General features: G+C 35.4%; 1 protein-coding gene across 4 annotated transcripts in view; it reads left to right on the top strand.

The window, feature by feature from the left end:
* Nucleotides 1-24,250, top strand: part of LOC126754229 (leucine-rich repeat-containing protein 15) — a 155,767-nt gene that overhangs the window by 109,228 nt on the left and 22,289 nt on the right. For all 4 annotated transcript variants that reach the window (XM_050466226.1, XM_050466209.1, XM_050466236.1 and 1 more), the window contains one exon: nucleotides 1,279-1,330. The gene's annotated coding sequence lies outside the window, so the exon portion shown is untranslated. The remainder of the gene's footprint in view (nucleotides 1-1,278; nucleotides 1,331-24,250) is intronic.

Here is a 24,250-nt window from a genome sequence, read left to right as displayed (position 1 = left end):
TGCAATTGTATTGTGTGTGTGTGTGTGTGTAGCTGTGGATCGCCATGTATGACTACACGTACGTATGTTTATTCGCATATTAAGTATGCAGCACAGCAGCCACTTTAACACCTTTATTTACGGCACTCATACGCAGTGGCATGCTCACACAGTGTTGCCGCTAGAAGCGCAATCACTTAAGTGCAAATAATGAAGAGCCTTAAAGAGGACTAAAAAAGTATCGTGTATAAAAATAAATATAAATAAGATTTCGACAAATTTTTAAGGGAAGCTTATTGTTGTTATTCACGCCTGGTTGCTAATGGTCAATATTGTAGAGTGCTAATTTAATTAAATATACACTGCAAAAGGGCATGCTAAGTTTGACACAAAGTTCTTAACACCTAGATGAAAACTTTGGAGATGTCAAACAAAATTTTATATATGTATGTATATAAGTGATCAGCGTTAAGCGTTGTGTCAATTTGGTCAGCGCCGTTTGCTTGTCCATTTACTGGCATGCGACTACCCCCTCGGTTTTGGCGATATCGATCTGAAATTTTTCACACGTCCTTCTCTTCTCAATAAACTGCGCATTTGTTGGAATGGCTGATGTCGAAGCACTATAGCTTGTGGTTGAGTTGCACACTGAACGATCGGAATAAAGTGCTTGTATGGAAAGTTTTTGCATTTGATGAGATGTCTCAACGAAATTTGGCACATATTATTGTTGAAGACAGTTCTACAAGCTGCGAAAACATTTTTCAGATTGGATGACTATAGCATATAGCTGTCATATAAAGTGACTGACCGAAATCAAGTCCTTGTGAGAAAAAATTTTTTGTTTTACGCGATATCTTTACTAAATTCGAAGCGGGTTATTATCTAAAGCAATAATGCAATCTCCGAAGAAATTGTTCTGATCGGATCACTATAGCATATAGCTGTCATATAAACTGAATGTTCAAAATCAAGTCCTTGTGAGAAAATTTTTTTTTGTTTGAGAAGATATCTGCACGAAATTTGGTATGGATAATTATCCAAAGCAATCTCCTAACATATATTTAGATTGGACCATTATAGCGTATAGTTAGCATACAAACTGGCCGATAAAAATCTATAAAAACTACTTTTTATACCGTTTTATGCTATAAGAAACGCCCATGTAAAGGGTATTCGTTGTATCCGTAGTATACGCTCTTTTTTGTTGTTATTTGTTTTTATTTACTTAAGGCTCTTATGTATTTTACATGCACATATCATATAAATTACTGAAGCTATATCTTCTTTTGTTTTCAGAACAACAATTAAAGAATATTCTTCATATCGAGCTTATGCCTAAAAATTAAAGGTAAAACTTACTTACTTTTGTTTCAAAAATATTTATATATAATAGCTGTTTCCTCTAAAATAAGTATACAAACCTAAGGCTATATCGTTTTCTTTTAAATTAAAAAAAAATTCTTCCTCATTCCATAAATACCCGGAAATATTAGATTTTTCATTCAAAAAATTGAAACTCAAAAACTGAAATCAAAAATTATAAAAATTAAATTAATTTAATTAATATAAAAATTAATTGAAATAATGTAAATTAATTGAAATAATGTAAAAATTAATTTAATTAATATAAAAATTAATTTAATTCATATACAATTAATTCAATTATTTTTTTTTTTACACATCCATCATATTGCCATTAAAAATCTTCCACTTTACGTTTTTGCTTTCCGCATTTTTCGCATCTTGAAATTTCATCAAGCTTTCCACTTTGTGCCAGTAACGCTCAGCAATGCAATTTGCACAATTGTCTCTGCACAAAACAACGAATTTCGAGCACTTCACTGCACTTTCGCAATCAGCCGTGAAAATTACTTGTTTAACAAATTTAAAAGCACACACACACCATCAATCATCAGCATGAGGCGCATAGTTTTTCAAATTATCATTTGTCAAAATTCGCAAACTCTAATTTTCCACTAAACTTCGGTGAAATGCAATCGCATAATCGGGGAATAATTTAATTTTACGCCTCAACACAGCCAACAGTCGTATTTACCGGCAGAGCAAATTTATAGCACAACAGCATGATGGCTGGGAATGCATTAATGTGTATGGTATCTGTTTGTATAGTATGTATGAATGTTCTCTGGTTTGTAGCAGAGAATGCGAATGCACTTCGATGGATGTCTGAAAATTATTTGAAAAGAGCTGGAAATTAAAAATTTTCATGAAAAATTACAAATTTAATAAGATTAATGATGAGGGTTGAACAAATTTTATTTTTTCAAAGCAAATATGTAATTCAAAAAAAGTTTTAAAAAAATATATTTCCAAAAAATTTAATAAACAACAATTAAAAAAAATGTTTTCAAAAAACTTTTTTTTCAAAAATGTTTTAAAAAATATTTTTCCAAAAAAAATTTTAAAAACATTTTTCCAAAAAAAATTTTGAAATAGTTTTCGAACACATCTACTAATTAAATTTTTTTTAATTTTATTGCTTTTGTTTTTTTTTTCAAAAAATATTTACAAAACAGATTTTTTCAAAAAATTTTTAATGATTAATGATGAGGGCTGAACAAATTTTTTTATTTTTTCGAACAAATTTTTCAAAACAAATATTGAATTCAAACAAGTTTTCAAAAAATATTTTTCCAAAAAACTTAAATAAATTTTTTAAATAGTTTTTGAACACATAACCTACTAAGTCAAAATAAATATTTTTTAAATTTTTTCAAAAAAATATTTTTTTCAAAAAATGTTTTCAAAAAAAGAAATATTAAAAAAAAAGTTTTTAATAATTTTTGAACACATAACCTACTAAGAAGTAGTAGTCAAAATAAATATTTTTTAAATTTTTTCAAAAAAATATTTTTTTCAAAAAATGTTTTTAAAAAAAATTAAAAATACATATAGTATATACTAAAAAGTACATAGTAGTCACTTTAACAAAAAATCTAAACTTTATATGAACATATTGCGATTTATAAACTGCTTGTATTTCCAACCATTTTAAGTCGAAACCAAGGAATCTCAGAAACCAAGAGAGTTCTGCAATCCTGCGCAATGTGCTCAACTGCATATTGTTGCGGTTTCCTGTGTTATTACACTTGTTGTTTGTGCAATTTTACTTTTTAACTAGTTGTTGCTGCTATTGTTGTTGCTATTGTTATAACTATTGCTGTTATTATTGTTGCATTTAATCATGTTGTCACATTTGCTTGCATGTTAAGCAGTCGGCGAATAGTTGAAAACGAAATATACGAACAATAACAACAACTAAACAAGAAAAGCACCCGTCACGTGCTGCACTCAAAACTGCACAGCATAAAAGCCGTATGAAATTCATACATGCCCAGCAATATAATACCTCTACTTGCAAGTCATGCCACACATACCACTGAGTGTAAAAAAGAAACACATACCTATGGGTGTGTATTAAATCGCAGACACATTGGGTTTTGTATGTACCTATGTGTGTACAACTTAATGCATTTGAGTGTGTGTATGTGTGTGTGGGTAAGCACGCGCTTCATTTTGAGGCCGCACGTGCAGCAACTGCTTATCATTCACATGCCTTGCATGTTGCATACTTCTGGGCTATACATATTTGCATATGAATTACATACCTTCACACACACGCACAGCATATACGCTTTTTGCACTTCTTTCGCAATTCAGCCTTATTTTAAGTGTTTTACATTCACCAAATTGAAGCTTCCACCATTCAAGTGTTTGGTGTATTTGTACATATGAAAGGCATTTGCTATACACACCCAGCAAACCCAAATCAAGTGCTTGTATGGAAAACTTTTCCATTTGCAGAGTTATCTGCACGAAATTTCTCACGAATTATTTTGTAAAACAACGCTATAATTTTTGAAAGGCTTTTCAAAATCGGTTAACTATTGGATATAGTTGTCATACAAACTTACCGATCAAAATCTATTTCTGTATGAAAAACTTTTTTATTTGTGAATATATCTCAACGAAACTTGTCATAGATTATTGCCCAAGGCAACGCTACAAATTTTGAAAAAAATTTCAAAATCGGATAACTATAGCATATAGCTGTCATATAAACTGACCAATCCAAATAAAGTTCTCGTATGAAGAACTTTTTTATTTGCAAAGTTATCTTCACGAAATCCCTCCTGAATTATTTTCGCAGACAGCGCTACAATTTTTGAACGAATTTTCAAAATCGAATAACTATTGCATATAGCTGTCATACAAACCGAAGATCGGAATCTAATTTCTGTATGAAAAACTTTTTTATTTGTGAATATATCTCAACGAAACTTGTCATAGGTTATTGTCCAAGGCAACGCTACAAATTTTGAAAAAAAAATTCAAAATCGGATAACTATAGCATATAGCTGTCATATAAACTGACCAATCAAAATAAAGTTCTTGTATGAAGAACTTTTTTATTTGCAAAATTATCTTCACGTAATTCCTCTTGAATTATTTTCGCAGACAGCGCTACAATTTTTGAAAGAATTTTCAAAATCGAATAACTATTGCGTATAGCTGTCATACAAAGTGACCGTTCAAAAAAAAACAAAAAAAAATTATATACACTTTTTTGCTTTTGCTGTAAAGATCACGAAATAGTGGTGGAAATGTAATTATTGAAAATTAAGTATGAACTTCATCTAACTTTTGTCCAAACGATTACCTAGTACGCTATACATATGTATATAAAGTTCCCGCCAAGTGCCTATATGCTCAATAAACCAAGTTTCGGCAGAACCCGCAGCATTGCTTACTGGCTGCTGTCAAAATAAAGTTTGTCGATATTTAGAAAGATTGTAAAATTTCGCACGATTGCACTTAACTACCAGCCGCTCGCAATACGATGAGTGTCGTAATACGTGGCGTATGAGTAATGTGAGTAGATGTAATGCGAACAATTGTGGAAGCATGTATGGTGTACATTTTTTTCTCCACTTTTCGCAAATGTAATTCAATTGCACATAAACAATTGTAGTAGAATTCAAGCGACTGCATTTACTGATTCATAGCCGATCATTTGAGTATATATTGTTGAAGTAAATGTGCTTGCGCCTATAGTTAGGCTATAAATCGACGAAATATAGCAGGAATAGAACGCTGAAATCAATAAGCCTATAAATTGTATATAATATTTTGAAAATTTTTTGCTACAAACCGCTATTCTGTCCAAAATTTCTGTATAAAAACAACAACAACAACAATGACAGTGAGCTTAATGCAAAACCAGCAAGTTTAGAAGTAAAACTCAAATCGAAAAAGTTGAAGGTTAAAAAAAATCGCATAAGAAATATTAATTAATAACAGCGGTTTTTTAGTTTTACCAATACATCTTTGCCTTAGTGCTACCACGCCAGTGTTAACGCGCTTCACTACTTGCCTGGTGCTAACACTACGCTTAGGGTTTTTGAATAATAAAATTCTTTTCTCGCACAACAATTTCAGCACAATGAAAAACATATGAAAATAAACTCTGAAAATGTTTATTGCACCTTCATTTTCATTTACTACCGCCTTAAAGCACATTACGTCAACTTTTTTGTTTATTCCGTTATTAAAACTTTATAATTTATTTTTTTTTTCGTTTTGTTTAACCTCTTTCAACGCATTAGCGTTGACTACTCTTCGAGTAACACTTCTTAACTCTTATCATTTACCCTTATTTTGCTTTAGTTACCATTAAACTAAAGTATCGTTTTTGTTACTGCAACTCGCGTTGTGGTTGTTGTTGTCGTTAGTGCTGAGAAAATAACACGCCAACACTTTAGCTAGCTTGTTGACACTATTTTGCAGCAAATTTTTTTGTTGCATTCTTCTGTTTTTGCACGTGTGTTCTTCGCAAATACATGTGATTCGCATTCACTTTTGCCTTCAAACGTCAACAGTTGCAAAGCAGAGTGTTACTCATACGCCGTGTGTGGCACCCATGAAGCACGTTCGACGAGCACGTTTGCCGCCTTACAGCATCGTCGCGTTGTCAACGCTATGCATGCGCTTGTATATTTCTTGCTCATTAGTGCAACCTTAACGCACACTTTGAGGTTATGATGAATTTAGTTCTTATAGCGCGTATATTTGTGCCACCCTCGCGTGGCAAACACCCTTCATGAGCGGCACAAGCAATATTACAAGCGGCTCCTTTGGCATCGACTTTTAAGTTGTGTTTCTTGTTTTTGCTTTTTCTTGTTGTTTTTTGTGACGCTCATACGGTCTGTATGGCAGATGCTTGCGTGTATTCATATTTTTGTTTTCTACTCATGTGAATAAGTAGTGAAAGAAATGCGAGAAGCGAAGAAATGTGTGTCACCACAAGAAGTTCACACCTGCCGCAATTGTCGCAGCATTATTACTGCGCGCACACATACACGCATACATGCGCACATTTAGGTGTTCTATGTGTTTCTGCGCGCAACGTGTATGTGTGCGCTTCGGTGCGCTAAAAGCGTTAAAAAGAAGGATGTGGAAACCGTTAATAGCGCCGGAACCGCCAACTGTAAAAGCATCGAAACTGACGGCAACTTCAATCAAGTCACTCACGGTGTTGGCGGTGTTGCCATTAGCGCCACCAATCAGCGTGCAATACCCAAACACGCGTACACACACACACACACGCACAAATACGAGTGCTTAGAGATAATTGCACTTAAACGTCTGCTTAGAATACATTTGAAAAACTCCATAATTCACATTTCCATTGGATGTGTGGTTAAGCAAAATGAAAAACAAGAAAAAACATTAAACTCATTTGCACCGAAGCTTTAATACCCTTCACAAATACAAAAGATTATTTACAAGAACTTTGATCGATCAGTTAGTATGGTAGCTATAAGTTATAGTGACTCGATCTGAACAATTTTTTTGCCGATTGCAGCGCTGCCTTAGCCAATAACTCGTGTCGAATTTCGTGAAGATATCTCGTCTAAAGACAAACCCTTCCATGCAAGCACTTTATGCCGATCGTTCAGTTTATATAGCAGCTATAGGTAAAAATAGTCTTATGTAGGCTGTTCCAAGAAATGAGCAGAGAAAAGAACAGGTGCAAAATTTTATATCGATATCTAAAAAATATACGATGTTGATGAATGGCTGAAGTAACTTTTAAAGTGTTATTTGAATGGAGTAATAATTATGCTTTTTCACTTTTTATACATGTAAGACAAACAAAATACATACAACGAGTTTTTTCAAAACGACGCTACAACAGTAGACTGATAGGGACAGCAAACGACGCCATATTTTTTCCCGCTCTTTTGACATTTTTCTGCAGTAAGTTTTGCCATTTTATCATGGAAAGACATATCCAACAACGAGTCGAAATTATTAAAATTTACTACCGAAATTCGAAGTCAGTGACCTCAACTTTAAGAGCGCTACGTCCAATAATCCTGTCAAATCAACAATTGAGCGTCTAGTGGAAAAATTTGAATCCCCAGACACATGCCAGTAAGACAAAGAAGTGCCCGTAGTGTCAAGAATATTGCTGCCGCTAGCGCATCAATTGAGAAGATCCAAATCAGTCTCCATTCGTCGTTCTCCAGCGTTTGGCAACTCTGTAACGTCGTTTTGGCAAATTTTGCGAAAAGATCTTGGCCTACATCTTACAAGATCAAATTGACACAAGAACTGAAGTCGCTTGAGCACCAGAATCGTCGTAAGTTCATGAATTGGGCTGAGCAACAACTAGAAAATGATCAGGATTTTCATCGAAAAATCATCTTCAGCGTTGAGGCTCATTTCAAGCTGAATGTCTTCGTCAATACGAAAAATATGCGTTATTAGTCAGGCAGCTGAGGTTGTGGGGCAAAATAATTTTGTCATTTCCGTCTTCCAACAAATCTTCCTCATTCCATACCGTACAAAATTGACTGAGACTATTTAGGTTAGGTTAGGTTTGGTGGCTGTTCCAGAGATCGCAATTGTACTACTACAACAGGTCAATTTAAAAACAACTAAAATATCTTCAAGGTTAATACACCGATTATAACGACTCTCCAAATTTCGATACCATTTCTGTCGTACGATTTGTCCTTCGCTTCAAAGTAGGCTTCATTTTCAGCGATCATCTCTTCATTCGACAAAATTTTTTCCAGCAAGCATTCTTTGAGATCTGAGAACAGGAAATAGTCGCTGAAGGCCAGTTCTAGAGAATCCAGTAAATGCGGAAGCAATTCGAAGCCCAATTCATGGATTTTTGCTACCGTGTTCACTGATTTGTGACACGGTACATTGTCTTAGCGAAACAGTAGCTGTTGATGGTCCTTCGTTTTTCAAGGTAGTCAATAAAAATGCTTCCATGCGCATCCCAAAATACAGACGCCATAGCCTTGCCAGCCGACAAGTATTTAAACTGAACTCGCCAACACGGGACTATCCAGAAGGAAGAGTTGAGATGATTCCAGCTCGTCTTCTTCCATACAGCTTTTGCGGCTGGCGTGTGGTTAGATTCTCAACCTTGGCATGGACGCCGATATTTCAATGACCTGTTAGAAATTCCACAACTAGGGAGACGCTAACCTAACTGAGGGCAAAGAACTCTCACTATCGATCTGGGTCCAAGAGGATCTTGCGATAGCGCATGAACTGATGGTAACCTAACACCAGCCAAGCTTCCGCGAAGCCCAGCTAACCAGTAGTAGTACGCACAGGGAGAGATGAACACAGACCTGTTCCCATTTCACTAATAGTGAGGCTACCTTCCCTTGCCAACTCAACAACATTACAGTTCCACTGTTACCTGACACCCATACTAATCTTATCACAAAGTGACTCGATACCATTTATAACGATTAGAAATTCCTTAACGTAAAGTTAGTGAGCTAGTATTGGCAGCCTGCTATCAGAGTGTAAAGTCACAGTGTTTTCTGCCGCTACTACAACAACAATAGTTTTCTAATCTATCCGTAATGAAACTCACTGCCTTCTATTCTATGGCTTCTACCCACCCACAACGCCAACGCAGGTTTGTGGGCAGAGAAAATGCCACCAGAGTTTGTTTTGGTGACTCCATGTCTTCATTCGAACTGGTCCACTCAGTTGAAGAAACTCGTAGTGCTTGAAAATCGCCGTGTTGGCATCAGCATAAAGCACGTCAATGATGGACTTGCACCTAAATCTTTGAAAAACCTAAATCTTTGTCGAGTAGAAATCGCAAAATATATTCTCGATAACATAGCTGAGGACCCTGAATTGATTAAACGCATCATTATTGATGACGAGTCGTGGGTTTATGAATACGACGTCGAAATTGTCCAACAATTTAGCGACTGAAGACCATTCCAGCCGATATTTAGAAGCCTATAATAAAGATTTTTATTAAAATGCTTGAAAATGTAGTTATTTTTTCAATCCGAGTCAAATGAAGTATAAATCTCAGACCCTCCACAGAAAATAATTCGACTGCTATTTCGAACAACTAATTACTTCCAACCATTTGAAGACCAATTGGGTTAGAAGTCTAAACTTCGCTTTTTAGTGGAACAAGCAATCTTTAAATACGAAAGAAAAACTTTGCACAAAATATAAGCTGTAAGGTCTAATACCAAGGTCTAAGCCAACCAAGAAATTTAGAAGGAAACATTAGTTTATTAATAGTCATTCTTGTCCCAACAACCAACTACAACAAAAAAGTATCACACACACATGAAAGCAAACTTCCGTTGGGGAAAATCAATTAGGACACCAAACAGCGACACGCCAACGAATACTATTGTGCCAACCAATAATAATAACAACAACAGTAAACGAAAACATTAATTTTCCGTAAGTTAAAACGGGAATTGCCATTCAACAGCAACAAATAAACAAACTTTTGTGTCAGCAACAGTTTGCGCCAGCACCTTCCCCCTCCGATTTACACCCTTGCAAAAGTTCCCAAGTTTATGCGGAAAAGTCGCATTATTTCCAACTGCCAACTGCCAAGAGCAGCAAACATTTTTAATCACTTCAATACAATGATAAATTGGCATACTTTTCCAAAGAAAATTGCGCACCAAAACGTGCAGCACGAGCAAGTTGTCGTCAAAATGGCAAAAGTAAAAATAATAAAATGCGAAAATGCGAAAATGTAAAAAGTGTGCAAATTCGCAAGTTAAATTGAATTTGTTAAAAACGCAAACTATAAAGTTTCGCTTAAAATGGTAAGCGATTTTTAAATGCCCTGCAAACTGATGACCGCGTAACAAGTTATATATGTACTGTATATATATTTTTGACCTACGCGCTTGCACCCTCACACCTGCTTGCATTGAAAAAAGTGACACTGTTGTTGTTACTGCTGCAATAAACTTTCGCTTACCAAGCAGAAAAACGAGTGGCAACTCCAGGTTTGAGCTTTAATATGTAAGTGTGGAAGCAACATTGTCGAGACCCGAATTTCACATAACCTTAAAATGTTTGATGATTGTTAATATCGCTAATGGATATTACAAGTTATAACTGTTGCTTCTAATGCCTTGTTCAAACTGTTCAAGTGCTTGATTTCTCGCTCCATTTTCCATTTAAAATTTAAACATTAAACATAAGCAGTAAAGAAGGCATGAGTTCGGCAACAACCGAACATTTTATAGTCTGCAACTTGCAAGAGTCAAAGCCAGGGAAATACCTTACTTATGGTGCAAAACATCAACCAGAGGATCGGAATCCAAGCAATTATATGTATATGCAGTTGAACTTCCCTAACTCGAATCACAGTAAACCAAAAAAAACTTAGAGTTAGAGAGACTTTGAGTTATGAGGAAATTTGAATGTAATTTGACTTCTATTGCCAATTCAAGAGGTTGAGTTATGGATATATATACTCGTATACGAGGGCTGCTATATATATTCTGGCCTAGGGCAACACTAAGTGTTGCCAGGTGCAATCTGACATTTCCATTGGAAAGTTTGACATTTTTTAGCATAACATCACTCAGAACGTTTTGTAATTTAATAGTGAATTGTTTTATTTACAGAATTAATGGGAATTAACTCGTGAACATTTTCGTGCGCTCATTTTTCACAACTTTCGACGTGGATTCTCACGACAAGAGTGCATCGATGAACTAAAATCTTTGTATGGCTATGAAGCACCATCCTATAGCACTTTGAAAAACTGGTACAACGAATTCAATCGTGGCCGACGCTCGCTCAAAGACGAATTCCGTGAAGGTCGTCCAAAAACAGCCGTTGTGCCAGAAAACACCGATGCCGTACGTGAACTGATAATGCAAGACCGTCATGTAACATACCTTCAGATAGAGGCATGCCTATGCATTTCTCCCACCAGCATACATTCGATATTGCATGAACACCTGGCCGAAAAAAAGGTTTGTTCTCGTTGGATCCCGTACAATTTGACAATCGCTCAAAAAAACGCTCGTGTGGATTGGTGTAAAGAAATGCTGAAAAAATACGATCGCGGTGCTTCAAAATATATACGTTTTTAAGATCGTCACAGGTGACGAATCATGGATCTATGCGTATGAGCCCGAAACAAAACAGCAATCGACAAACAAAAAAAAAATTAAAAAAAAAAAACCATTTTCGTTGATAAATATGCCTATTTACATTATTAGGCCAGAAATATATATAGCAACCTACGTACTCATACGCTGACCGACATATCCGACAAAAGGTTTGTTAGAAAAATGACATTATACATATGTACATTACGCCATATGGGAGTTCGGGTTAGTATCGACCCGATTTTATCTATTTATAGCAAGAATAACCCACATAAGTACTAATAAATTATTCTATGAGATTCATTAAGGTATCTCACATGTCATTACCAATCATATGTAGTAAAGTCAAACAGGTGTTATATGTTTGTTATATAGGGGCTAGGTCAAGTTTTCGCCCATTATATACATATATTTATCCATTTTAGGCACAAAGATACACTGTCAACAATAAAACACGCTCTGTCATTTTCATTAAGATAACTTACATGTTGGCCGGTATATGCGGTATAAAGTCTTCTGAAAGTTCGAAAATCGTTGTGTTAGGTATATGGAAGCCAAGTGAAGTATTGACACCATTCAATGCATTTTCGACACGCAGACATATCATCGTCTTGAAAAGATTATCCCTGAATTTCAATTATACATTAAGAAAAAATAGCAACCGGAGATTTTAATTAAATAATATATTTTGCTAAGTTAATAGAACTGTCCTTAATTAATATGTCAAATATGAGCGCGATCTGTCAACCAGTTTGTTTACAGCAGCTGCTTAAGTCGGTACACCTCAGTAGTATCTTGCGATTTTTACAATGGATAAAAATATCGAACAAATAATTTGACTCAAATTTGTATTTCTAACCAAGTTTTGTGTGCGGAATAGCTTCGAATATTGGAAAAGGCTTACGGTGATTAATTTTTAACTACGAGCGGTACAAAGCCTTCAAAGACGGTCAAGAGATCGAAAACCAAGAAGATATACTTCGTTCTGGACGACCTTCGACCACTTCAACTGATGAAAATATGAAAAAATATGAAGGATATGGTGCTTGAAAGTGCTCACGCAAGTGTTAGTGAGATCGCGGGAGAGCTCGGCATTCCGTTCGAATGATTTTTATGGATATTTTGGATATAACTGCCGATGAGATATTTGTTTATGAGTTTGTCTTGCCAAACAAGTCAATAATCATCAGAATATGTAGAGGGAAAAACAAAGAGTCAAAATCAAAACAAAATAACAATGTGATGCTCATTGTTTTTTTTTCGATATTCGTGGTTTAGTGCATCATGAATTTATTCCGCAGGGACAGACGGTCAATAAGGAGTTCTCCTTAGCCGAATTGAGGCCAGGCCGCAAGCCGAACAAGTTTTTTATGACACTAAAGCCTGGCCGATGCCTTTGTGAGAGAAGAAAAAAATTACTACAGCTATAACGAAGCTGCACCTGCACTTTTCATAGCATGAAATGGTATAAAAAGTTCTTGATCTTGGTTCTGAGCAGTCAGTTTGTATGGCACATATAGTGGGTGTGAAGATTGTAATATTGCTTCAAGCAATAATTTATGCTGAATTTCGTGAATATATCTTCTCAAACCAAAAAGTATTCCCTACAAGGACTTTATTTTGATTGAGTCAACTTTTTCCGGAAGCTATATGTATACTATAGTAGTCCGATCCGAACAACATGTTCCACACATGAAAAACGTAAAAACTACGATTTTTTATTAAATTTGCTGCATAAAATTTTCGGGTTTCCTTTTTCATTTCCATTTAATTACCATTTGTTGGCTGGTTCAATATTTGAATCTCGTTGCTAAGGCGATGCACGCGAGCTGTCTGGTATACGTTAAATGTTGCTGACTCCGCTGTTTTTTGTTAAGGCTACGAATGTGCGAATGTTGCGAATACATATGGCATTTACTTACCGTTATTGTTGTCTGGTATGGCATACCGATAAGCAACGGCACGACATGGTTAACGTCAACTCTGAGCTAGGACTGCCTGCCAACGATTTCGTTGCGCGATAAATAAAAAAGAAAAAATAGCGAAACCCGGCAGGGTAACATGGAGAAGCCTCAGGTTGCATAACTACTATGCACATCATAGTGAACAGCTTCCTATGCAGCGAAAAAAGATACGCTGCGGCATGTGGAATGGAAGGTAGAGCGTGGCACAGCTGCGACATTTACAAATTGCATTAAACGCGAATGATTTACAAGCAGACAACCAGGCAACCGACAAACGCCGTCAAAATGCCACGATTTCCCTTTCGATCGACGTTTCGTATGAAAATTTCACGCACCGTAACGCGTACTAACCGCCCAGCAAGGCTTCTTAATCAACGCGCCATGCACATCTCTCTTAGAGCGACAGCCTTCAAACCTAGCGTCATTCTCAAATAAACTCTGTCCACACGCTTTGCTCGCGTCAATTCGTTTGCGCTGCAAACGTTCACAACCACTCAGCGCTCTTCAGTATGCCGTTATCCTTGCCATCCTTGAGTTTTCTTGTGCGCATCATTCGTTGTACGCGATATGTAGTAGGGGAGCGCAAAACAGCGGTTGCTGAAGCTGTTGCCTCCTTCTCGGGTCACAAGACCTTAACTGAAGCGCATGCAGCTGCATTGAAAACTGTAAATCTCTGCTGCCACACTGGAAAACGCGATTCGTTTATTTTTTCTTCTGCCGACAAAACTAAATCCGTAAACAGCGCTACAAAAACAACTCAACTAAAACGAATACAAACTTTTGAGCAGCGAAAAAAAAGTCGAAGTAACTAAATACATAAAATTGAATTCAAATGAGTTTTAATTATCCTGCTAATGTTGTAAATCCTTCGCGAGTGCAAATAAAGCACTTTTTGCGGCGGTGAAAGCGCGTTTTGAGCTTTGAGTTGGCAGAAAATTCCCTCTGTGTTTTGTTGGAAGTTGAGAAGCTTAGCGTTTGTTCACAAAAATTGCTTTGAATGCTTGTTTGCGAATGAGAATTTATTTATGAATAAATGTAAAATCATCAACAGCTTTGTTGAGAAACATGGGAAGTATGCTTATTACTTACAGCATTTACATACGTTTGTGAAAATACACAAATTGAAAATAAACGGCAACCAAAGAGTAAAGATTTTGCAAAATTTAAACCGGTTATGCGATAAGGATGCTAAAAAAATATTATCGATAACTTACATTTATCGATATTTACAGTTATGGTTTATCGATAATTTAATTTATGGTTTGTCTCGTCTCTATCGATAATATCGGTATAATTACGATAAGGATGCTAAAAAATATCGATAATTTACATTCATCGATATTTTCAATTTAGTTTGGTTTGGTCTCTATCGATAATATCGGTATAATTAATTGCTAAAAAAAAATGTTTTCGATAACTTACATTCGGTCTCTATCAATAATATCGGTATAATTACGATAATCATGCCAAAAAAAATTGTATCGATAACTTACATTTATCGATATTTTCAGTTATGGTTTGATCTGGTCTCTATCGATATTATTGATATAATTACGATAAGTATGCTGAAAAATGTTATCGATAACTTGCATTTATCGATATTATCAGTTAGCGTTTGATCTCATCTCTATCGATAATAACGGTTTAAAAATTGTACATTCTACTTTAAAATTAACTTTTATATCTTCAGCAAGTACTATGGTAAAGGAAATTGTTGATGAAAGCTGGTTATCGGAATACAAGACTCGTTAACATTACATTAGACTTACTATGGTCGTGAATTCTCTCTATCTTTCCTACATTTTTTCAATTGTTACCAAAGTAATATATCTATAAAGCTCTCACCAAAGCTTTTGTTTTGGCTCTACGCAACCGTAATCAAGCCAATAATGTTCTATCATGTATTCGTATGGTGTAAGACGCTCGAAAAGACTACACTTGCTAAGAAGCTAGAACGGGTCCAAAGAGCAGCTCTCATAGGCATCTTTGATACACTGCAGAATACACCAACAATAACCTTAATGCCATTTTACACCCCAGCAGATGAATTACTGCGAAGTACGCTCAAAGGCTCAGGGAAGCTGGGCATACAAGTATGAAGGGACCGAATAAGGATATGCCAAAATTTTCTCCTCCTTCAACTGCATTCCGGTAAACTTAGATCACTGCGTCCCAGAGGATACTCGTGGCAACTTTTTCTTTAATCATAGAACCAACGAAGGATAAGTAGATTGGGGGGAGTCACTGGAGAAGAGACGCAGTAAGTTTTTTCACGGATGGTTCGAAAGTTGGAGGCGCAGTTTGCTGTAAGCGGGAGAGCTGCTTAGTCTTAGCTTTAGGCTACTAGACCACTATAGTGTTTCTCAGGCATAAGTGGCAGCTATTAAGGTGGTGGTAGATGTACTGCTGGGAAGTGCAGCCTCTTTTAGGGATTACATTTACTTTGACAGCAGAGCGGCTTAACTCGCTAACTATGTGCCTAAAGGTAGCCAATGAGTGTCTTTGTTCCCTAGAAATATCATCAAGGTCCTTAATCATCAGACTAGTTTGCCTGGTCATAACGGAATCACTGCAACAACTGCAAAGCCGACGAGCTAGCTAGTGGCGACACTCTTGCCCCACTCATAAAGCAATGGCCGTATCAACAAATTTGTAATATACTCAAAGCGCTAGTCGAACACTAGTCAGCACAACAAATATGATATTTATAGAATTAAATTGGTTAAATTTTGTTATTTGCTTCATTTTAAAACTTAGCCTTCTCCCCTTGTTAATAAAAATTGCTAGATACAACTTCAAATATTTGTCAAATCTTTTCACAATTTTTAACTTCAATTAGCAGCCAACTAAGTTTTATATAACACTCTAAAAAGTTGAAAAATGAGTATGTTTAAAACTATTTAAAATGAAACTGTGTGTCTAATTAATTGACTCTAAATTAGTAACATAAAAACTGAGTTAACTTAGAAAAATATGATGGCAGCTCAAAAGTGTATCACTGCACTCAGAGATAAGTGAAAACTGTATACAGTGTTCTGTTTTTCATTTTTCGTGATGAAAAAATGGAAACACTAGGGTAAGAAACTAACTTTTGTTAGTTAGAGAGACGCTCTCTAAGCGAATTGCTTACTTAAAATAACCTTAAAATATTGGCGAAGTTACTTTTTGTTAAAAATAATATTTTTTAAATATTCAACATCGAATACTACAGTTATTAACACATTCTACAGCCAATAGTTGTTCATAATTTCAGAAAACTGCAGTGTTGACGAAGTCAAAAGACATCACGAACATTTACAAAAACAACCGAAACATATTTTTCATTTCTCTACACATAAAAAATTACAATTAATTCATATACATATTCTAGAAAATGGACCACTGTCTTGGCAAGTCCAACTTTATGACGCGCTGACATTGCCTAACCACAGCTAAACAGTCTGGTCAGTTTTATCCTCTCGGCGTTTCCGTTAGTCTCGCGCTCATCGCGCTATGTACGAGTAGTTGCAACTCGTTGAAAAGTTTATACAGCTTTTAGTGACAAGTGCAAATGGAGAAGTGCATTTGGAAAGTTTTCAAATAAAAAAATATATAAAACTATTTAAAGCAAAAATACTGTAAAAAATACTATCAACAACAGAACAGGCAACTAGCAAGTACACGAAGATGGGTCAGAAAGAGAACATGGCAAAAAATAAAATAAATTATTGTAAAATAAAATCAAATCAGGAACATCGGAAGGAAGGCACAAGCACTAAATAAAAATGGTTACTGCAAATTCAATAAAAGTGGGTAATGGCAGCTGCGTTAACCGGCGTTGCCAGCGAATGCAATCAAATCACTTGCACACCCACCGGATTTGAAACCAGAAACAGTCGAATATAAACATAAAAGCTACTCGCTACTGAACGGGAATGAAAACTGAAAAAGCATTAGCGACGTAAACTACCAGAATCAAGGAAGAGACTGGTTATTTACAAGCCTTTTTTTGGCTGCTAAAGCAAATCTCAAACCTCTCTGTCAAGGGGGTATTCTAGTCTAGAAATTAAAAAAAATCGATTTTTTTCACATTTTCCAAGTTTAACTATTGAAGAATATGTGTAAGAGACAAATTTTTTTCGGAGATTATTTTTCTGACCCGGCATATAAACTGGTTCGGCCGGAACTAATCGAACAAAACTGACTTTTTCGGAACGATACCCACGATTTCTCAGATTACTTGACATTTTTATAAAGTCTTCTTTATAGACTTGTCTATGGTTGGAACTAGCCCCATCCCCAAATTTATTTTTATTATTTTTAAAAATTCGAAATAGACAGAAAAAGTGATCCAAAAAAACTTGTTTTTTCGGGCAGTCGCCATTTTGTGAAAAAAATTTGTTCCTACTTTTCCGTAGTTCCGGCCATTGATTATTCTATATTAAAAGCCTTTTTTTTGGTTTCAGATAACTAGGAGGGTTGAAATCATGGGTATGGTCACTTGGAAATTTTTAGAGACCCTCCACTTCGTCAGCTCATAATTTTTGAAATATTTTTCCTTTTTTTAGTTTTTAATTTTTTTCTGTACTCTTCCAAAATTAACAAATAACTAATAAAAAAATGGATAGTAAAAATATTAATTGCCTTTTTTTACGACACTTTAAAAATTACCTGAAATTCATGCTTCTAGACCAGAATACCCTCTTAAGACCTATACAGCAACAATACTTATATTTGTCTCTGAACTTCATATTTGCCCTTTTCAAAGTCACCTTATTTATTAAAAATTGTTCACTAGAGCTCTTCAAGTTCCAATCTAACAGCTCCTGTTCCCGTGCTCATTTAGACATTATTGAACGTAAACCTAACATAAATCTCAAAAACTTGTTAAATAACCTCAAAGTTGTCTATTCAGAACACTTGTAAAACTGAACTAAATCTTAAGGTTGAGGCCACTGACTTCGAATTTATTTTAGTAATTTCGACTCGTTGTTGGATCGTATATCTTTCCATGATGAAATGGCAAACCTTACTAAAGAGAAATGTCAAAAGGACGTGTAAAAATATGGCGTCTTTTGCTGTCACTATCGGTCTACTATTGTTGTACCCTATTGAAAAACCCTATATGTTGATAAAGGACAAAAAAAGTATAAGATCTTGGCTTGGGTATTTTGGGTTTCATTGCCTAATTTATGAACTCTTTGTTTGTCCTCATGAACTTTTGAATCAATTTTTTGATCAAATTCCAAATTTCGATAACCCTCATCAAAGACTCGAGTGCCAAGAAAAATGGGTGTTGTCGTTCGTCGCTTTTCCTAATAGAGTAATTTTTCGGTTATAAAACGTTCTCCAAAAAGTTTTGAGAATGTTGCTGGCGCTGAGTTGATCTTTGTCGCAATTAAATTTGGGATCGTTCCCGTTACGTAGACTAAGTAGATCTGGTAACTGAATTCTGATGATCTAATTTAATCTTAATGTTATATAAATTCCTTTTTTTTCAAACAAATCGGAACCATTAAAGAAGAACACGAAAGAAATAAGAAGGAAAAAGAACTCGAAAAATCAATGGCCGGGAGATGGGATTTTTCTCAAAAAATAACACATAAAACCTTGAAAATCTGTTGCCCCGAACGGTTTCCAATTCACTTATAAGCTACTCTTCTAAACATTTTCTAAACGAATTTTCGCATTTTGAGCGGAATAAATCGCCTGCAGATGCCTATGACTATCTTCGTCAAAAGGGCACCGAAAACAATAACAAAAATACTGTAAGTGGCATACAAATTGTGCTAACAAGCATAGAGTACAACAACAAAAGCGAACAAAAATCGTCTGCATTCAAATAACCCGTTACACCAACAACATTACCACTTGACGACAACAATAACTCGGACGAGGTGCAACATACAACTGCTGTCGGCAACATTCTCCCAAGAGGCCTAACTGGTCGTGCAACAATTTCGAGTGTCTGCAGTGCGCTCAACAGATGGCTGAGATAGCGAATTGTTGCAGCAACAATGGTTAAAGCAGAGCCAACAACAACTGACCTATTTGTTGCTGGAAACAAATAACAAAAAGAATAAAATAATAAAATGAAAAACAACAACAATAATGTAAAAATAGAACAATAGCTTAGTGGCGTGCGGCAAACAAATGGTCGCGGCAATGCACAAAAACAACAACAAAAACCATGCAAATAAAAGCAATAGAGAAATGTTAAGGATTGAAAGAAGAGTGGGCGTAATGGAATATAAAGCGAAATGGCACAAAAGGCGACGAAGCAGATGCTTTCAATTACCCGTTTGTTGGTTGGTTGGCTGGTTTGTTGCGGACAAAAAAGCGTTTTAGGAGGTGTAGAGAATTTATGCCCCGAACGTGGTATATAAAGTATACTACGAAGTTTGTCACACCTAGAAAAAAATTATCCTATGAAGTATATATATATATGTATATATCAGCGTGACGAGTTTATCCGATTTAGCCATGTTCGTGTTTCCGTATATAGCCGAATTTGTCTCATAGTTTTTGAGATATCGATCTGAAATTTTGAACACGTTCTTTTCTTCTCAAGGATCCACTCATTTGTGAGAATCGGCGATACCGGAACACTAGACCATATAGCGGTCATACAAACTGTTCGGCCAAAATCATGTTCTTGTATGGAAAACTTTTTTCTTTGACGAGATATCTTCATGAAATTTGGCAGATATTATTTTCTATAGCAATAACGCAATCTCCGAAGAAATTGATCTGTTCGAATTACCATAGCATATAGCTGCCCTACAAACTGAACGAACAAAATCAAGTTCTTTTATGAAAAACTTCTTTATTTGACGAGATATCTCCGAAGAAATTGTTTTGATCGGTTCACTATAGCATATAGTTTGAAAACCTGGACTAGGCTAAGGAAAAGTACTATGGACCAGAATAATTTAATTACTGTTTTAAATAATTATGCTTTATTTCTGATTTAAAATCGAGTCGGTTTCAGTTACTTCGACTGTCTTCAAAACGGATATGTTCTATCATCTTTTGTGCAGCTATTATATCCGAACTTCTTCTTTCTTTCTGTGTACGCCATTGCTCCCTGTGTGCCAGTCCTTACTTTAAAACCAAATCTGCGCCTTCAACAATCTCCTTATGCCACTGACTTTCCTCTCCAAATCCGAGATTGAACGTCTACTTCAAAATAACTTCAGCACTAAAGCAGTTGTTTTGAATAACCCATGGCATTGTGAATAATTCTCTCGCTCTTGGCAAGCTCGTTTACAACTTAACTACTATTTCATGAATCAAAACCAACAACACATATCATATGTATATACTATATGTTTTTATGCTCACAATTTAACATAAATTCTACACAAAAACATAGTAAACGTAGCCTTATTAAGGCCTTTACGGCACTTAATAAAATATTCAACAACAGTAAATATTTTATGAAAAATTTGCTTCGAAATAAATTCTAAAAATTTTCATTTCCACATTTTAGTATAAAATCTATATTCGAGTTTCGTCTCATACGAGTACTTAATATACATACCATATATGTATGTACATTAGGGTGTTTGTTTTTTTTTAACTATTTTTTTTTTCAATCCCTTCATGAAATTTTTTTGGAAATAACATTAAAAAAGTTCCCTGAAAATTAGAGCCCTTAATATTAACATTAAGGACTGGACCAAGGCATGTAAAAATTTTCCATTGAAAATACAGGACAATCGTGATTTTTTATCTTTAAATTTCTATAGCTCAGAGGCATTTTATGGCATCGCTTTGACTTTAGACACATATTCCTCAGAATTGCACACTCTACAAAAGTGCCCATTGCGACAAAGTCGAAACTCACACCGGCGAGGTAATATGGGGCTCTAAACTTGACTTTTCCAAGAAATTCGCATTTTTTTGTATATATCTCGTAAATGACAAGAGCTATAGAAAAAATGTACATGACAAACTTGTAGGAAATTTTATTTGCTACAAAAAAGGTCCAAGGTCAAAATCGCTACCAGTAAAACTTCTCGAGATATTCGACTTTTTAAGTAAGGCTGTGTGGAATTTTTATAGATTTTTTATTACATACTCGTATTATCAATGAAAATTCTATAAAGCCTTACTGAAAAAGCCAAATATCTCGAGAAGTATTAATGATAGCGGTTTTGACCTTAGATTCTTTTTGTAGCAAATAAAATTTCCTACAAGTTTGTCATGTACATTTTTTGTATAGCTCTTGTCATTTACGAGATATATACAAAAAAATGCGAATTTCGTTTAAAAGTCAAGTTTAGATCCCCATATTACCTCGCCGGTGTGAGTTTCGACTTTGTCGTAATGGGCACTTTTGTAGAGTGTACAATTCTGAGAAATAAGTGTCTAAAGTCAAAGCGATGCCATAAAATGCCTCTGAGCTATAGAAATTGAAAGATAAAATGTCACGGTTGCCCTATATTTTCAATGGAAAATTTTTACATGCCTTGGTCCAGTCCTTAATGTTAATATTAAGGGATCAAATTTTCAAGGATTTTTTTTTTGGGTATTTCTAAGGAAATTTCATGATAGGATTGGAAAAAATGAATAGTTAAACAAGAAACACCTTAATGTACATACATATGTGTAAATACAAAAACTCTCACGCACACAAAAAATTAAGAAATTGGACATAATAGGAGATCTTTCTAAAAATGTAATATACATATATGTATACACATTCAGCTCGATATTTTAAGCTATTCTAATGCCAGGAATTAAGAAAATATTTGGTAAATAAATACAGTTATGAGTTTGTGTGGCGCTTGAGAGTTTGAGTATACCAAAGGTTAAAATGAAGCAGTAGCAACAGCAACACAAAGCATGGCTTGGTTGGGATGTTGCCGAAAAGCGGAGAGTCCGTATGAAATTAGAAGAAGAAAATCTGCTTTTGATTTTGAAGAATAGTTCAATTTATTTTCATTGTCTTAATAGTTTAAAAATAAATAAGTTTGTTGAAATTTCTAATAAATTTTAATTAATTTTTATTAACATCAAAGGCATAGTATATGTATAAGTTGCCCCGAAATGTATGCTAAGTTTTTATGTCAAGTGAGTTGCAAACGAACAATATTTACAGTATGGAATTGAAACTTTGCACACGTTCTTTTCTAGTACCCCAGAAGCTGCTCGTTAGTCGAAATCGTCGATACCGGACAACTATAGCATATAGCTGCCGTACAAACTGAACAATCAAAATCAAGCACTTGTATGAAAATCTTCTTTATTTGACGAGATATCTTTACTAAAGTCAGCATGTGTTATTGTCTAAGGCAGTAATGCAATCTCCGAAGAAATTGTTCTGATCGAATCACTATAGCATATAGCTGCCATACAAACTAGCCGTTCAATATCAAGTTCTTGTATGGAAAACTTTTTTGTTAGACAAGGTATCTTTACCAAATTTAGGATAGTTTATAGCTCAAGATAACACTACAATTTCAGGACATATTATTCAGATCGGACCACTATAGCATATAACCACCGTACAAACTGGCCGATGGAAATGAAGTTATAGATATTTTTACACTATAAAAACTGCAACTGTGTAGGGTATTATAACTTTGGTGCGACTATAGTTAGTGTTCTTATTTCGTTATCATAGCTGCTTCAGACTAGAACTTTATTGCGAAAACTATGCAACATTTTCAGTTGACTATTATACATAAATGAATTTTCGTTGGAAAAAATCGCGCATAAATCAAAAGCGCGTACAGAATTTTGACAAACACAAAGTTGAAGAAATCAAAATAATAATAATAACCACAATAACAGATGACTGCAACACTGCAACACTGCTTGCAACATTAAAGCGCTACAAAGCGGCTATATAGCGCGCGAGTGTAAAAAAAGAGAGCAAAAATAAGAGTGTCAGTGCCAGCAGTTTTCTTGCATACTCAATAACTACAATTTATGCCACCAATTTGTTGGCGCTTTGTTTGCTGTTGCATGCAACATGGATGCGTTTTTTGTTTTTTCTTTTTCCTTTCGCTTGCAGCATGGACAAGTGCTGACTGCAAAAATATGCCACCATTTATTTGCACACAAGCAAACACACACATATGTATGTACATACAAATGGTAAGACTTGCGCGCTGTTGCCGTCGCTTTAAGATTGATCGTAGTTTGGCAACTTTTGATTTTAACTTGAAAAATGGAAGAAGGCAAAACTTTCACTAAGAGCTGCAGCATATTTCGGCTGCTTTAAAGCGCACGGAAGGTTGCTGCCTTGCTCCATTCTTCGCACTATATCTCTCTTTCATTATTTGTTCATGCCTTTCACTGTGTCGTGGCATTGCTTTGAGATCCGCACGCACACACTCACATACATCCATATATAGAGCAATAAAATGGTACAGCATGCATGTATGTATATATGTTGGTTTGTACCGTTATTTCCCATACAACATTTGCATGCGGGCATATTTGCACGCTTCTATATTTGCACACACACACATACAAACACACAAATATATTCCTACATATGTGTTTGCATGCATGTTAGCTTGCCCCAGTGTCGGCTTGGGCGCCAGCAATCAGTGCACACACAGCTCCCACGCTCGCATTGTCCGGAAAGTAGGACAACGAATCGTTTTATTTCAACATCATGCATTTTATATGCGCGCACTGCCGGCTTTATGCCTCACAACTCGTTTCTTCTTGGCGCGCGTAAAAGAACAAGCCATACATCAATGCATTCAGCAAACCCACAGCCAGCCAGACAGTCAGACAGTCGAGTTTCTTTGTACATAATCTCTTAACTGAATTTCAATTTCATAACGGCAATGATTTTTGTACTCTCTGTCTGTGTGTGTGTTTGTGTGCTTGTCATTGCTTCGCTTT

The sequence above is a fragment of the Bactrocera neohumeralis genome, chromosome 2, assembly GCF_024586455.1.
Source record: "Bactrocera neohumeralis isolate Rockhampton chromosome 2, APGP_CSIRO_Bneo_wtdbg2-racon-allhic-juicebox.fasta_v2, whole genome shotgun sequence".
NCBI classification, from domain to species: domain Eukaryota; kingdom Metazoa; phylum Arthropoda; class Insecta; order Diptera; family Tephritidae; genus Bactrocera; species Bactrocera neohumeralis.
This window is presented reverse-complemented; position numbering and strand designations above follow the sequence as displayed.